Source organism: Mesoplodon densirostris (genome assembly GCF_025265405.1).
Source record: "Mesoplodon densirostris isolate mMesDen1 chromosome Y unlocalized genomic scaffold, mMesDen1 primary haplotype SUPER_Y_unloc_1, whole genome shotgun sequence".
In the NCBI taxonomy this organism is placed as follows: domain Eukaryota; kingdom Metazoa; phylum Chordata; class Mammalia; order Artiodactyla; family Ziphiidae; genus Mesoplodon; species Mesoplodon densirostris.
In genome coordinates, this window is record NW_026778236.1 from 2670702 (window position 1) to 2688701 (window position 18000).

At 39.5% G+C, this 18000-nt stretch overlaps 1 pseudogene; it reads left to right on the forward strand.

Moving 5' to 3' along the window:
* The first annotated feature begins 2118 nt into the window (after positions 1-2118).
* Positions 2119-10822, forward strand: LOC132482967 (RNA-binding motif protein, X chromosome-like; annotated as a pseudogene).
* Positions 10823-18000: the final 7178 nt, after the last annotated feature.

Below are 18000 nucleotides of genomic sequence, written 5' to 3' on the forward strand. Positions count from 1 at the left end.
CATATCTGCATAGCAAGCAAAATGCTTCATGATCTGGTCCTCCCCATTTTTCATCTATCAAGAAATCCCTGCACTCTCCCTACTGATTACCTGGAGCTTCACGTTATTACCCCAAAATGCCTTTCCTTTTTTTTTTTTTTTTTTTTTTTACGGTACGCGGGCATCTCACCGTTGTGGCCTCTCCGGTTGTGGAGCACAAGCTCCAGACGCGCAGGCTCAGCGGCTATGGCTCAGGGGCCCAGCAGCTCAGGGGCATGTGGGATCCTCCCGGAACGGGGCACGAACCCGCGTCCCCTGCATGGGCAGGGGTACTCTCAACCATTGCGCCACCTGGGAAGCCCTTCTCCTTTATATTGATTAAATTAAAGCAACTGGAAAGGGTATGCAGTAAAAAGTAGAGAACACATTCTGCTGTTGCAGTTTTCTTTAGAGTTTCTCCTGCGAGATTCTCTCGCGACTTTCTCTGTTCACCCCTCCCCCACCTCCACATCTTCCATCTTCCCTACCTCCCCTGTGGCTCATCCCTTCCCCCCCCCCACCGCTACATCTGGTTCCTTAGCCTCTTTCTAGAAGTAGAGCGCTTGCTCTCGAGCCTTAGTTTAGTTAACAGTCGTCTGAAGAGACGCGGAAGGATGACTTCTGAAGAGGAGGACAAAATAAGGCAAGAAATTCGGCATTTTAGGAAGGAGAGAATAATTTATACCTCAGGAGAAAGAGTTGACACCTATATGTTCTCCTGTTACCAGAGAAAGCGTGGTAATTCAGATTTTGATTTTTCTCTCAGGCTTTTACTGTAAGAGATAAGAGCCGAGTAAGTGGTGTTTGTATAAATATGTCTGAATAGACAGTGTCTCGAGAAGTCTATCAGTTGTTCTTGAACAGTACGTTTAATGTTTGTTCTCCTGGAGAATCAGTTGCCAAGGCAGCGATGAAAAGCCAGTGAAGTTCCTGGAATTTGTCCCTGAATTGAGAAGTTGGGGGTGGGGGTGGAGCTAGGTTTGAAATGCTGCGGGAGGGAATATATTGAGTAGATAACTTAACTGTGATTAGCGGCGTACCCTCTTTGCTGTTTACTCTCACTTGCGGGTAGTGGAGCGTATGCCGGGCGCCAGTTTGTTCCGCTTGCACTTTTGTTTTTTGCGGTATGCGGGCCTCTCACTGCTGTGGCCCCTCCCACCGCGGAGCACGGGCTCGGTACCCAGAGGCTCCAGACGCGCAGGCCCAGCGGCCATGGCTCACGGGCCCAGCCGCTCCGCGGCTCGTGGGATCCTCCCAGACCGGGGCACGAACCCGTATCCCCTGCATCGGCAGGCGGACTGTCAACCACTGCGCCACCAGGGAAGCCCTCTCGTGCAGTTTTGATTTTTTCTTTTTTGTTTCCTCGGGTTTTCTTTGTGAAAGCAGAGGTTCTGAGCAATACAAGCAAGATACCTATTTTAACTTAAATGATTTAAAACTTGTAATTTTAGTTATCAAATGTCAAAATGTTGATTCACTTGACAAAAAGCGTCTGATTTAATTTGGCATATAAAGAATGGTACTCTCTTTTGACCAGTGTTTCTTAAAGTCTCTCAATCTAAGTAAACACACTTTACATTTTCCTCAATAAAGGAAGTAACTCCCTCCTTTTCCTTTATGACTTACCACTTTTAAAGTTTGTGGGAAAAAATTATTTTAAACATTATTTGATGCATAGACAAGAAAAATGTGAGTAGATGTGAACAATTTAAAAATATGTTTAAGGTATATTCTGCACAGTTCATAAAACATATTAACTGTTAGATGTGTAGAATCCAGGACCATTTATTATTGCTTATTTTTTTGTTGTGTTTTGGAAAAGAAGCCTTGAACCCTGCAGGTAAAATAATTTACAGTTGCCTTCTAATCTAGTTTTTACATACAGGTTTTTGTAAGATATCTATAAAGAATGGAGCATTTGTTACGCCAGTGCTTGTTTGGCTTTGTGTTACAAGTTTCCTCTCTTTTAAGTAAGAAACGGCAAATATTTTCACTGCTATAGGGTACTTCAGTTGAGTTATAAACAGGTGTAATAGTTTTTGCTTATAATTTATTTTTTGCTATATGTATAAAGATATATTTTTAATTACTTACAGAAAAATGGTGGAAGCAGATCAGGCTGGGAAACTGTTCATAGGAGGCCTCCATGCTGACACCAATGAAAATTCTCTTGAAGTGGTATTTGGGAAATATGGTCACATTATGGAAGGTAATTTTTAGAACCTATATATATATATATATATATATACACATAAACACAGATATATATATATATGTATACGTTCGAAGCAAATGTGTATTAAACACACACCATTGAACAGCTAAGTTAAAGTGCTTTTTCTATTTGTAACACATGAGCACTTTTTTTTAAAGTTTCTGTTTTTTATTAGGAAAGCACTGGGCAATGAGGGAAAGTGTACACCTTAGGGGCTCCTACTACTGAGTAGGGCAAAAAGCAGCGTTTCTTTCTTCACCCCAGCCACGCTTTGCAGCATGCTGGGTTTTACTTACCTGACCAGGGATCAAGCCCACGCACAGTGGCATGCAGCATGTGGATCATAGTTGCCTGACGAGGAATCAGACCCGTGTCCCCTTCATTGGGAACGTGGAGTCTTATCCACTGGACCACCAGGGAAGTCCCAGGGGTTTTTAAACATACTGTCGTCATAGGACATGAAATGGGATGAGATATGCTAGCTGTAGAACGGTTGAAATTATTGACTATTTTTAAAATACTAGAAATGATATAAAATGGAAAGGGTTTTTTTGCTTTATTTGTTTTTGGTTTTTGTTTTGTTTTTAAGTAACTTCCGGGAGGCTGTTACTGCACTGTGTCCATAACATGAAATTAAGGAGGCCTTATGAGAAAGTGTCAAAGGATTGATTATTTTGAAAATATGAAACGTTCAATTTTATGTGAGATTTAAATTAAAAATATTTATGTATATTACAGTTATGTTGATGAAGGATCAGAAGAAAAACAAGTCTAGAGGCTTTGCTTTTATTACTTTTGAGAATCCTGCAGATGCAAAGGATGCTGTCCAAGATATGAATGGAAAAGTAAGAGACTTTAGTAATATTTTGTATTCTCCATTTATTACTATTTCAAGATTTTTTTTTCTAATTTTTTAAAGTAACATGATGCCATATAAGCCTTCACTCTCCATTTTGTCACATAAGTATTGGATTGTCCGGTTGGAAGGAGATTGACATTAACATTAGCTTTAACAATATATTTTAAGCCTGTTTTAGCATTCAAATGTAAAAGTAAATGAGTTTTAGCCTGTAGAGCTCTCCCCAATATCCCGTACTGTTATTTTTAAGTCTCGACTTTTTTGTACTTCAGAGTCACTCTTCCTTGTGTCACTGTTACAAATAATTACTTGTCCCTTACAACTGTACTTTTAATTGCATATTTGCTCAAAGAATTTGTTTATATTGTAGGTAGTATTTTTCCCATTTTATATTGCAGGTCATATCTTTTTATATTCATCATCCTGTGAATTGTTCATTGTTAAAAGTACTTCCAGTGCATCTCGGTTCTCATAGTGTAGAACACATACATTAATTCCCTTGTCCTATAGCTTGGTTTCTGGTATGCTGCAGGCACTTGGCACATGTTGACCCTTTTACTTTACTTTCATATTTTAAGGTATGGTAGTACCTAGAAGTTGATCTTGACTCATGATTTTATTTTGGGTGCAGAGGTAAATTTGTGTCATGAAGGATAGTAGACCCCCATTATTTGTTTGTTTTCAAGCACAAGAATGTGTAGTCTGTGTAGACATTACTCTTCAATTCTTTATTCAACAGATATTTTATTGCCAGGCATTGCTTTAGCAATTGATTAATGGTTGTGGGAATACAAAATACCTATTTTCTTGGATCTTGTGTTCTAGGGTGAAAGATGAGAAACGTACAAGTAAAACTAATACAATTTCATATGAAAAATATTAAGGAAAGTAAAGTAGGTAATTCATTAGAGCTTAAGGGGGAGTGGTTTTCTATACATATAGATCTAAGAATGTTAAATCCTGAATGTTGGAAGGGAGGCAGCCCTTCATAAGTCTGTGGGAAATATTTTGGACCCAGAAACAGAAAAGGAGGCCCTAACGTGGGAGCACATGGCTGTTGAGGCTGTTTGTATTGGGCCAGGGCCCATCCATATCCACCAGAAGTCTTAGTAGGAATTCAGCATTTAAAATTGTCTTCCAAGGATAACATGAAACAGCTAGGTTGTTTTACGTAGAGCAATTATATTATGATTGAATACAGTTTTCAAAAACACTTTGGCATCTATAGAAGGTTAATGTAGGAAGTTGTTGGAAGATTAAGAAGTGTAAGCATTTCTGAAACATAAGAATATGAAGTACTATTATAGAAGTTACTCTTGGGGACATGTTTAAACAATTGAATAAGGCAAGAAATGTTGAGGACCAAGTAAGTGCTCTATTTAAAATAAATCAAGGAGATTATTAGAAGTAAATACAGAAGAGCAATCATCTTGGAAAATTTTCTTTCCCTTAATATTTAATAAATGCTAAAAACGATTAGAGTAGGGATAACCATTTTGAATAAATAACTGAATAATTTTATTTTTTTAAATGACACGTATACTTTTATTTACCCTTGGGACACTGAAACTTTGAATGGTAGAAGTAGAGAAATGAAGTGAGTTTAGTTCTCCATTATAGAAATAAAAGGGTATATTCTCTCATGATAAGTGAGAGGTATAATCTTCTTTTAATACCAGAGGACATTTCTGGGAGCTCCAATTGCCAATACGTACACTTTGGTGTTGGATGACTTAATGAAAGGCAGTTACTAATTAAGTCTCATTTATCTGGCAATGGTGAAGGACACCATCATTTCAGAAGAAAATGTTTGCTTTGGGAAAAAAGACTGATCTTGGACTAGTGCAGTAGTAAATAAATTTGATGTGATGTTATTAATGTTATACTTAATCTGTTTAGTCTTTGGATGGAAAGGCAATTAAAGTAGAGCAAGCCAACAAACCATCTTTTGAAAGCGGTGGTACACAGAGACCAAACCTCCTGCAAGAAACAGGGGCCAACAGGGGCCATCTGAGAAATCCGAGACATGGAAGAGGAAGAAATCGAAGAGGAGGAAATGGAAGAGGAGGAAATGGAAGAGGAGGAAGTGGGAGCGCAAGAGAGCATCCCTCACCTGGAGGACACCTGGGTGATGTTTTCAAATACAAGGCTGCAACCAGAGGACCGAAAAATAGTAGGTTTAACTGTATAGAAACCTCTCAGTTTTTATTCCATCCTTTATGAGCAAAGTAGTGTGTAAGAACTATCAGATGATGAATCACATTGATAGTCAGAAGTATTTCTAAGTGGTGAAGAATTATTGTAGTTATAAAATGACTTAACTAGGTAATGTGCAAAAAGTTAATCACCTTACAGGGGAATAGCATAAATTTTAAAGTAAATTCAGTCTCTTTTACCATTATTACTAATTGCCTCTTTTCTTCGAGGATTTTTCTACAGAGTTTCCTACTGTCGATCATACATTAGAATTTTTCACTTTAGGACCAATAACTTGATATGAGTTTAAATCAATGATTCATTCATAATCTATTAAAAATACATTGGTTAATTTTATTCTGAGAGTAGCCTTATTGCATCATAAACATCCTAGAGAATCTTGAAAACTCCACAACAGAAAATAAAAGTCACTCAGAATATCCACAATTCAGGGCTAAACACTTCATATTTTAGGTTTCACCTTGCAGTATTTGTCTTAAGTATATGTGTTCAGACATCTAAGCAAATCTCCATTGTCATTTTGATATGAGGCTTTTCTACCTGGGTCTCTGGTATGCATTTGGGAAAATACCTGAGGGAAATAAATAGAGCTTTAGATTCTAAAAGGTGTCTTTGATCCAGGAAAAGAGTAAAAAGCTCTGCTTCAGACATATGTATGTTTTCTTTGTGTGTGTGTATTAGAGGAGAAAGTCGTTGAAAATGCCTTTTTTTGGATTTTTTCAGAGAAGTTTTCTACTTAGTAAGAAAAGGAGGAAAAGCACTTTGCATTTCAAAAACTTGCATATATTTAACAACCTTTGCTTCATCTATTAACCATAACCAGTCTTCAGAAATAAAACATTTAGTTTCTTTTTGTGATAATTACATGTGTGAATTTTAGGAAATGTTTTTGGAAAGTTCAGTTAAAGGGTAACCCATTTTAAGATAACACAGTTTTGCTCTTTTCCCACTATCTTGAGCTTGAGAAAAGTTGACCAGTTCATATTCTGCCATGTGTAAGAATACTCATTTTTTTCTTGCCTGTGGCAATACAGGGGAATTGGAATATACCTAAACATCTTTCTGGTTAGAAAGGTAACACATAAATTTTCAGTATTTAGTGTGCATTTCTTAAATACTATTAAAATTGAACAGAACGTAGCCCCTTTCACTGAGAAATTAACATTAAGAGTTGATCTGTGAATAACACAGGCTTGAACTGTTGATCAACTTACAAGCAGATTTTTTTTTCAATAACTACATATAAGATCACTGCATGATCCAAGGTTGGTTGAATCCATGGATGCAGAACTAGGGATACTGGACCAAGTGTAAAGTTATAAGCAGATATTCTCCTGCAAAGGGAGTTATTTGTATGTATATACTTAACTTTTAGGTAATGCATTTTTTATTCATATTTTTTTCTTTTTAATGTTTTGATTTATACCTAGGATGTTGTGTTTTTCAAAAGCTTCCTTGACACCAGAATTATATAACTAATAACTTACCATCTTCCTCCTAAAATGATGAACAATTCAGTTTTACATTTAATTTATCCAGGTTTTCCTGTACTCTCTCTCTTCTCCCCAAACTGCTTTCATACCAGTGGTTCTTTAGCTTTTTCCTCGATTTTCCAAACTGACTTTTACGGTAAGTCTTTGAACTCTACTAACTTATGTGTCATATGAGGAAACAATCATATTGGTTTAGACAGATAGGAAAGCTGAAGACTGGAGTAATTGTTGAGTGAAAATTTATAACAATAAGTGAAACTAGCCCAATGAAAAAATGTTGATTCTACTTAACTAAAAAGATTTCATTTAAACACAGGTCGTGGTGGGCATACTCCTAGTCCCAACGCGAGTTCTTCCAGGGGAGCCTTTCCAGTTAAAAGAGGACAATCTTCGAGAAGTGGAGGTCCTCCTCCTAAGAGATGTGCTCAGAGACGAAGCAGCAGTGGGGTGGGAAGACAAGGTAAATGCTATATAATGCAGAGACAGTTGTTTCTCATTAATGAAAGTGAGCTATTTTTAAACAGAATGTTTAAGCAGAATGGAAAGTGAGAAGTATATGAACATGTTAACCAATCACTAATTTATTTATTGATTTGTGGTTGGGAAATAATTTCTCAGTTTTTGATTATAGATGTAATAGGTGATTAGCACTGCTGTGGGGAAAACATTGCTTGTAAGTCCATGTTTGCTATAGAATTCCTCTTAATTTAAGTTGCTGCTAACACTTTTTGGTTAGTAGGCTTCTTTATCACATAGCTTCAGTATCAGAATTTTCATGAAAACTATGTCCTGTGAGAGAATGTTCTGGTGTGTAGACTAGTTTAGCTATGTATATTGGCTACCTGGTTTTATTAATTATTATAAACAATAATTGAAACTTGCCATATGAACTGTAGTTGGTGCTCTTAACTTTTTTAGCACTGTTTTCTGATCCTTAATATGGTACAGACTTGAAACAGCCATTATCAAATTGCCATTTTACGTGTAGACGATGAATGAAGCCAAATGTAGCACGATATTGACTTCAAAACACAACAGAAGCTAAGAAGCCTACCCTTTCCATTATTAGATGGTTAGCCTAGGGAACAAACAAGAGAAGAGAACAAACAAGGTCCTAGTGACCTCCAGGAATGAGGAATAAGAATTAACACATGAAGAGAACATTATTTATGGGAGATAGTTTCATATTTTGGAAGCGGTACAGTGTTTTTCAAATGAGCCCTTTATTGCTAATAAACAATAGAAGTCACTGTTGCTATCATCATACAAGGTCAATAATTAAGGTTGTGCACTTAAAGGAGAGAGCCAACCACTTGGTGATTGAATATGTGACAGTAGTTACCAAAAATTAATGTTTTGCTCCAAGTTTGAGAAGTGTTCCCTACTGCTGGTAATTTAAAGGGTATGCAAAATGTATGGGGAACAGGAGATGTCAGAAAATACAATGTTCAGTGGTAACATTGAAAGGGAAACGAAAATGTGCATAAATGGAATTTTAGAAGGAGTAGTTTTTTAAAATGATTTTAGAGAGTGGAAGGCTATCAGTCTTTTGGATTTTTCTTTGAAACATTACTGTCAATTTTGAGATACTTACATAAGCATTTTTAAATTAAAGGTTCAGTATCACATGGAAGACAAAATTATGGAGGTCCTGCTCATAGAGAGCCAGTCTCTTTTCGGAGAGTTGGCTATATGTCACAGAGATGGTGGCTATGCTACTAAAGATAGGTAATAGAAAGCACAGTATATGAATTAAGTCATGGTTAGTTTTGTTGTTCTTGTTGAAATTTACCTAACACAAAATTGAACATTTAAAAGTGAACAATTCAGTAACATTTAACACACTTAACAGTGTTATGCAACCACCAGCTCTGTTCAGTTCCAAAACATTTCATTACCCCAAAATAAAATTAATAAGCAGTCACACCCAATTTCTGCCCCCTTGTCCCTGGTAGGTACCCACCTGTGTCCTTATCTATGAATTTATCTAATCCTGAATATATCATACTAATGGAAGCAAACAATATGTGACCTTTATTATCCAGCTTTCCCTTAGCATAAATATTTTCAAGGATCATTCATGCTGTAGCGTCAATCAGTACTTCAGACCTTTTTGTTTTTTTGGCTGACTAAATATTCCATTGTATGTGTGGTTAACATGGTTTGTTTATCCATCTGTGTGAGTTATTCCCATCATTATGCTGTCATGAATACTCCGGTACAAGCATTTGGGTACCTGTTTTCAATTCTTTTTGAGTGTATATATACTTAAGGAGTGGAATTCCTGGGCCATATAGGAATTCTTTAATTTTTTAAGAAACTGCTAATCTTTGCCACAGAGCCTGTACTATTTTACATTTCTGCCATGCACATATACTTGGTTTGTTTCTCTGCCTCTGCACCAACACTTGATATATTCTATTTGTCTATTTTTAATTATAGCCAGTGTGATATGTGCAAAGTAGATATTTCATTTTGGGTTTGAATTTCATTTCCCTAATAAATATGTTGAGCAGGTTTTCATGTCCTTGTTGCTCATTGTATATCTTCTTTAAACAAAAGTATATTCAAGTCCTTTGCCCATTTAAAATTTTTTGTCTTTTTGCTGTCTGAGTTCTTAAATATTCTGGATATGATAAGTTGCATTTAAAATTTTAGCTGCTTTATTTCAGTTAGTCAAGGAGAGATTATCCACACCCCTGAGCCAGCAGGGATTATACTCCACCACGTAGACGCTATGCACACAGTTGTTACGGACATTCAAATTCTCGGAATGATCATCCCTCTAGAGGACATAGGTAATATAAAATTTTGTGTTTATATCAAATAAAAACATTCGTTTAAATTATGTTATTGTGACACATAATTTAAATTGATGACATAATTTATGACATTCTTTTAAATTCAGTGACCGTGATGGCTATGGTGGAAATCGTGATAGAGATTATTCTGAATATTGAAGTGGAAGCTTTTACAGGGATTCATATGGGAGTTACGGTAAGAGTCCAGTTACAACTTGTAAGTCATAGAATTAGACTTAACCAGATCGTTGTTTACTCTACTTTTACTTCAGTTCCTCAAGGGTAAAAGTATGTTTAGCATGTCCTTTTAGATAAGTTAAAGACGTTTGAATTGTTTTGTTAATAGCTCACTTAAAATAAAATGCTATGAAGGGTAAATGGGCAGCCTCATCTTTTTTTCTCATTACAGAAAACCAATTTTAACATGATTATTATTTTTTATTTTTATTTTGTGTGCGGTACACGGGCCTCTCACCATCGTGGCCCCTCCCGTTGCGGAGCACAGGCTCCTGACGTGGAGTCCCAGAGGCCATGGCCCACGGTCCCAACCGCTCCCCGGCATGTGGGATCCTCCTGGACCGGGGCACGAACCCGTGTCCCCTGCATCGGCAGTCGGACTGTCAACCACTGCGCCACCAGGGAAGCCCCACTAAATCTTGTTAAAAGTTGCCACTCTACTGATTATTTAAAAATGCTAAAATAGGGGCTTTTACTTTCAAAGAAACTACTTAGGCTGAAAAATGTTGCTCGCTCTTTTAAATAAATGTAGAAGCCCTGCACCGTTGCTACATAGTTTATATTTTCATAGCAGAGAGAGATGAAGCTTATCTTTTCAAATATTTAGCACTTTAAGTCATGTGATATGATATCAGAAAAATCTGTAATGTTTAGCGTTTGTTTATCAATCAGTAACTTCCCATGTGACTCCCGTGGTGCACCAGCAGCACGAAGGGCCCCTGTGACTTACGGTGGAAGCAGTCGCTGTGATAGCAATATGAGAGATGGATATGGAGGAGGTCCGGAAGGTTACTCCAGCAGGCAAAGTAATACTTATTCAAGTGGTCGAAAGCGTAGAAGACAGGAACAATGAGGGTTTCCACCCTCTGTCAATAGGGAGTATCTTGCTCCCCGTGACCCATACAGTAGCTCAGTTTGTGGGGCTTCCAGACGAGGTTATGCGGGAAGCCAATCTGAAAGAGAGGGCCGAAGCAGATATTAAAAATAACACTCAGTTATGCACCAAATGTTCGTTACAAAGGAAAAGTTTAAGTTGTTTTCCTTAATTGATGCTTGAATACTACTAAAAGAAAAATGTTGGTTTGTGGGGAAGAGGCATATATTAACTTTTCCTCTAGGAATTTTCAGACAAAGTGAAAACATGGAATTATTCAGAGGACTTTCATGTTGTTAATGTTAATTGAAAAGTAGAAGTCGTGTTTCAAATGTTCAAAATTTTCAGAGTAAAAAAATTTCGTGAAATATGTCTTGTTAATTACACTGCTGAGTTAAACAAGCATAAAACTTTTGTTTGGAGGGTGAATTGTGCTGTTTGCCTAAACTTTTCCTTTGTACATGAATGTATTCAAAATTAAGCAATGTGTTATTTCTCCATCGCAAGCTGTGACTGTTTTCCAGTTAGGCTAAAGAAATTACATGTTCCTTTTTTTGAAAGCTTAAGCGTGTAGAAGGTTGGAGAAGTCTCCAGAAAGGCTGAGAAACAATGCTTGCATTATTAGTGAAAGTCGATGTGTCTTTATCCCTTTAAAGCAATAGTATAGATGAGAGGAAAATGTAGACATGTGACTGTAAAGAGTTTAAGAAATCTTGAGGTTAAGTATCTATTTTCTGATCCATATTCAAGTGGCAGATGACCAACGTGGGAATAATGGTTATAAAACCAATTTTCCACTAAACGTAAGTGGAACCAGTTAACTTTTCTGAGTATATATATCTTAGTGAAAGTTAGTACCCCTAGATTTTAAAACATTGGGAAACATTTTAAGTAATACTGATTTCAACTTTATTTTGGTGTGCTTGATGTAACACAAAGGGTTTCGTAATATACTCATAAGTATAGAGTTATCTGGAGGGTTAAGGGTTTTTTGTCAGTGACCTCAGGTGACATTTAATTAGTAATGCTTAAAATTTGGGAAGAAACTTGAGTGTAAAAACTTTAAGCCAAATTGGAATCTGCAAAACTAGTACAGAAATCTGCAATATCCTTTTAAGGGAACAGCAAAAATGAAGTTAAGGGGAAGGAGAGTATTATTTGAGCCAAACTGAGGATTATAACTCAGGAGACAGACTCAGAAAGTTCTGAGGACTGTTCTACCTGTTAGAAGTCAAAGGCATGGTTACATCCATTTTGAAGAGAAAGGACAGTATATCACATCAAAGTGACATACAGATATTTTACATGAAGATCAGCAGGGATACGTAGTCTGGGTAAGCAGGTACAAAGTGAGCAGCAAGTCAACATGATCCCAGTACAGAGCTGGGAAAGAACAGTATTCTTTTTAAGAAGTTGCAGCATAAGTGTCAGAGGAAGGTAAAATAATTGACCTTTATGATCAGGAAGGCAATCTGTCTTTGAGGAACTCTGGTTAATGTGTAATGCAGATATTAGGGAGGGAGCGAGGATGTCTCAATGACCACAGCATTTTATGTTTAATTTTTCTTGGCTGGCCTTAAAGTACTGTATTTCATAAAATCCTACGGGGCATGAAAGGTTTGCTTTTAGAATCTAACATATCAGATTGGTGAGTCAAATCCTTAAAACGAAGGGTAAAGCAAACGAAGTTTCGAACCCCAAACTGAACCGATTACTTTTTCCTGAGTACATGTTCATGAAAAACCCATAAAACTCTTAAGTGTTTAACAGTTGGGTGATCTTCAAAATACAGGGATACTGTGGGTTTGGTTCCAGAACAGTAAAGCAAGTCATGGTTTTTCTCAATTTCACGGCTTCTTATGTAACCCAGTCTTTCCTATTAACAGAAAACATGTATTTCTCCACTAGTTTTTAAGAGAACTGTGTTTGTTCCTTTCTTCCTCATGTGTAAATTCTCATTGGGTTCCCAGTGAATTGAAGGTGCTTGCTCTTCATGCCAAGAGTTGGGCATGAGACAGGCGGTTAAGCAAGTAAAGTGAGGATTTATTTAAGCAAGAATATGCCCTCAGGGAGAGCAGGCAGTTAGGTGAGGAGCTGCTGCCCTGGGTTCCACTGGCAAGCCGGTTATGAGGGGCATACAGAGGAAGGGGTGGCATACTCATTGGGGAAGCAGGAGTTTGGGGGTCACATTCCCTGCTTCTTTGCAGCTCCAGAAGGGATTTTTGTCCTTATTTAGCTTAGTCAGAAGTGTCATGGCCTCACTGCATGGTGTGTGCTGCTTGTCTGCAAGGCTAATTTTATTGTAAGGAGAGCATAATGAGCAACAGGTTACATTTGGAAGTAGGAGAGTCCTGTCTTTCCTCATCTCTCTTTGTCTGCCTTCAGGACACTTACCACCGAAAATGTGCAGTTTCCTGTCAGTCTGGAGGTTCTTGTTTTTCTTTGTCTGCCCATGGACCTCTGCTCTTTACCAGGTGCTTGATTTCCTGCCACCTGGCCCCTCTTCCACTACTCTGCTCATATCTAGCTACTCGCCTGCTGTAGCAATTACAGTAATCTTAACCTCACAGTCCTTTAATTGCATTGCAGTCACTGAAAAACGTGCTTAACATCCAGATTTAATTTTGTTCATGAATGAGTGATATCCAAACCTCTGTAAGATGATTTTCTCAGACACCATCTGAGATTTAATATCAATTGTTTTTCCTCTCGTGTTTCTTTCCTGTCAAGCAGAGGACTAAAATATTAAACAATCATTATTGAAATACTAACAATTCTTTGATTTCCTACTATATACTGAACTTGTCCCTTCCAGTAGACTTGCTTGGAAGCTGCCGGTTGGCCTACATATTAGGTAGAAACCATAAAACCCCTAAATTAGGGAACAGTTATAACTTTGCCTGATTTAAAGATCAGCTTTTGTATAATGCATACAGCTGTTATCTATCTAGACTATGGAAAGTGTCCCAAGAAATACTAACTGATCACCATCAACTGATCAACTGGTGTTTACATGAACACATTTCATTGCATAGTTTTCTCAAGTGCTCAATAATGGTTAATATACGATTAAGACACTACCAATGCAAAGCATTAACACCACAGGTCTGGGCTTCCCTAGTGGCCCAGTGGTTGAGAGTCCGGCTGCCGATGCAGGGGACACGGGTTCGTGCCCCGGTCCGGGAGGATCCCACATGCCGCGGAGCGGCTGGCCCCGTGAGCCATAGCCTCTGAGCCTGCGCGTCCGGAGCCTGTGCTTCGCAACGGGAGGGGCCCCAGCGGTGAGAGGCCGGCATACCGCAACAACAACAACAAAAAAAACAGTTTCATGATTTTGACCAGTCTCTAAAAAAGGCAGAATTACAAATTAACCTCAGGCTCCCACTTCATATAAAAGTAATTACAATATTTTCACACTTTTGTTTTGAACCCTGAATTATGTTTTCAGCTCAATGTGCTCAGTACGTCATTTAACCTCACAATAACCCTATCTGATAATTCTTTATCATCTTGTTTTTGTAGACTAGGTAAATTTAAGAGTGTAGGTAGCTTACCCAGTTTCATATAACTACTAAATTTTGAAGTTTAGATTATTTTCTGTCTGCCTGACTTCGTATCATATGAAATCACCAGATGCATTATGTCTTCTAGACATTCATCTTTCTGTTTCAGATTATTTTAACAGTTCCACTAAAAAAATTAAGTAAGTAGCATATCTGCATAGCAAGCAGAATGCTTCATGATCTGGTCCTCCCCATTTTACGTCTATCAAGAAATCCCTGAACTCTCCCTACTGATTACCTGGAGCTTCACGTTATTACCCCAAAATGCCTTTTCCTTTTTTTTTTTTTTTTTTACGGTACGCGGGCATCTCACCGTTGTGGCCTCTCCCGTTGTGGAGCACAAGCTCCGGACGGGCAGGCTCAGCGGCCATGGCTCAGGGGCCCAGCAGGTCAGGGGCATGTGGGATCCTCCCGGACCGGGGCACGAACCCGTGTCCCCTGTATCGGCAGGCGGACTCTCAACCACTGCGCCACCTGGGAAGCCCTTCTCCTTTATATTGATTAAATTAAAGCAACTGGGAAAAGTATGCAGTAAAAAGTAGAGAACACATTCTGCTGTTGCAGTTTTCTTTAGAGTTTCTCCCGCGAGTTCTCGCTCGAGATTCTCTTGCTTGTTTCTCTTGCGAGTTTCTCTGTTCACCCCTCCCCCACCTCCACATCTTCCATCTTCCCTACCTCCCCTGCGGCTCATCCCTTCCCCCACCCACCGCTACATCTGGTTCCTTAGCCTCTTTCTAGAAGTAGAGCGCTTGCTCTCGAGCCTTAGTTTAGTTAATGGTCGTCTGAAGAGACGCGGAAGGATGACTTCTGAAGAGGAGGACAAAATAAGGTAAGAAATTCGGCATTTTAGGGAGGAGAGAATAATTTATACCTCAGGAGAAAGAGTTGACACCTATATGTTCTCCTGTTACCAGAGAAAGCGTGGTAATTCAGATTTTGATTTTTCTCTCAGGCTTTTACTGTAAGAGATAAGAGCCGAGTAAGTGGTGTTTGTATAAATATGTCTGAATAGACAGTGTCTCGAGAAGTCCATCAGTTGTTCTTGAACAGTACGTTTAATGTTTGTTCTCCTGGAGAATCAGTTGCCAAGGCAGCGATGAAAAGGCAGTGAAGTTCCTGGAATTTGTCCGTGAATTGAGAAGTTGGGGGTGGGGGTGGAGCTAGGTTTGAAATGCTGCGGGAGGGAATATATTGAGTAGATAACTTAACTGTGATTAGCGGCGTACCCTCTTTGCTGTTGACTCTCACTTGCGGGTAGTGGAGCGTATGCCGGACGCCAGTTTGTTCCGCTTGCACTTTTGTTTTTTGCGGTATGCGGGCCTCTCACTGCTGTGGCCCCTCCCACCGCGGAGCACGGGCTCGGTACCCAGAGGCTCCAGACGCGCAGGCCCAGCGGCCATGGCTCACGGGCCCAGCCGCTCCGCGGCATATGGGATCCTCCCAGACCGGGGCACGAACCCGTATCCCCTGCATCGGCAGGCGGACTCTCAACCACTGCGCCACCAGGGAGGCCCTCTCCACTAGTTTTTAAGAGAACTGTGTTTGTTCCTTTCTTCCTCATGTGTAAATTCTCATTGGGTTCCCAGTGAATTGAAGGTGCTTGCTCTTCATGCCAAGAGTTGGGCATGAGACAGGCGGTTAAGCAAGTAAAGTGAGGATTTATTTAAGCAAGAATATGCCCTCAGGGAGAGCAGGCAGTTAGGTGAGGAGCTGCTGCCCTGGGTTCCACTGGCAAGCCGGTTATGAGGGGCATACAGAGGAAGGGGTGGCATACTCATTGGGGAAGCAGGAGTTTGGGGGTCACATTCCCTGCTTCTTTGCAGCTCCAGAAGGGATTTTTGTCCTTATTTAGCTTAGTCAGAAGTGTCATGGCCTCACTGCATGGTGTGTGCTGCTTGTCTGCAAGGCTAATTTTATTGTAAGGAGAGCATAATGAGCAACAGGTTACATTTGGAAGTAGGAGAGTCCTGTCTTTCCTCATCTCTCTTTGTCTGCCTTCAGGACACTTACCACCGAAAATGTGCAGTTTCCTGTCAGTCTGGAGGTTCCTGTTTTTCTTTCTCTGCCCATGGACCTCTGCTCTTTACCAGGTGCTTGATTTCCTGCCACCTGGCCCTTCTTCCATTACTCTGCTCATATCTAGCTACTCGCCTGCTGTAGCAATTACAGTAATCTTAACCTCACAGTCCTTTAATTGCATTGCAGTCACTGAAAAACATGCTTAACATCCAGATTTAATTTTGTTCATGAATGAGTGATATCCAAACCTCTATAAGATGATTTTCTCAGACACCATCTGAGATTTCATATCAATTGTTTTTCCTCTCGTGTTTCTTTCCTGTCAAGCAGAGGGTTCAAATATTAAACAATCATTATTGAAATACTAACAATTCTTTGATTTCCTACTATATACTGAACTTGTCCCTTCCAGTAGACTTGCTTGGAAGCTGCCGGTTGGCCTACATATTAGGTAGAAACCATAAAACCCCTAAATTAGGGAACAGTTATAACTTTGCCCGATTTAAAGATCAGCTTTTGTATAATGCATACAGCTGTTATCTATCTAGACTATGGAAAGTGTCCCAAGAAATACTAACTGATCACCATCAACTGATCAACTGGTGTTTACATGAACACATTTCATTGCATAGTTTTCTCAAGTGCTCAATAATGGTTAATATACGATTAAGACACTACCAATGCAAAGCATTAACACCACAGGTCTGGGCTTCCCTAGTGGCCCAGTGGTTGAGAGTCCGGCTGCCGATGCAGGGGACACGGGTTCGTGCCCCGGTCCGGGAGGATCCCACATGCCGCGGAGCGGCTGGCCCCGTGAGCCATAGCCTCTGAGCCTGCGCGTCCGGAGCCTGTGCTTCGCAACGGGAGGGGCCCCAGCGGTGAGAGGCCGGCATACCGCAACAACAACAACAAAAAAAACAGTTTCATGATTTTGACCAGTCTCTAAAAAAGGCAGAATTACAAATTAACCTCAGGCTCCCACTTCATATAAAAGTAATTACAATATTTTCACACTTTTGTTTTGAACCCTGAATTATGTTTTCAGCTCAATGTGCTCAGTACGTCCTTTAACCTCACAATAACCCTATCTGATAATTCTTTATCATCTTGTTTTCGTTGACTGGGTAAATTTAAGAGTTTAGGTAGCTTACCCAGTTTCATATAACTACTAAATTTTGAAGTTTAGATTATTTTCTGTCTGCCTGACTTCGTATCATATGAAATCACCAGATGCATTATATCTTCTAGACATTCATATTTCTGTTTCAGATTATTCTAACAGTTCCACTAAAAAAAAATTAAGTAAGTAGCATATCTGCATAGCAAGCAAAATGCTTCATGATCTGGTCCTCCCCATTTTACATCTTTCAAGAAATCCCTGCACTCTCCCTTCTGATTACCTGGAGCTTCACGTTATTACCCCAAAATGCCTTTTCCTTTTTTTTTTTTTTTGTACGGTACGCGGGCATCTCACCGTTGTGGCCTCTCCGGTTGTGGAGCACAAGCTCCAGACGCGCAGGCTCAGCGGCCATGGCTCAGGGGCCCAGCAGCTCAGGGGCATGTGGGATCCTCCCGGACCGGGGCACGAACCCGCGTCCCCTGCAAGGGCAGGCGTACTCTCAACCACTGCGCCACCTGGGAAGCCCTTCTCCTTTATATTGATTAAATTAAATCTCCCCTTTGCCCTCCGCACCCCTAATACTG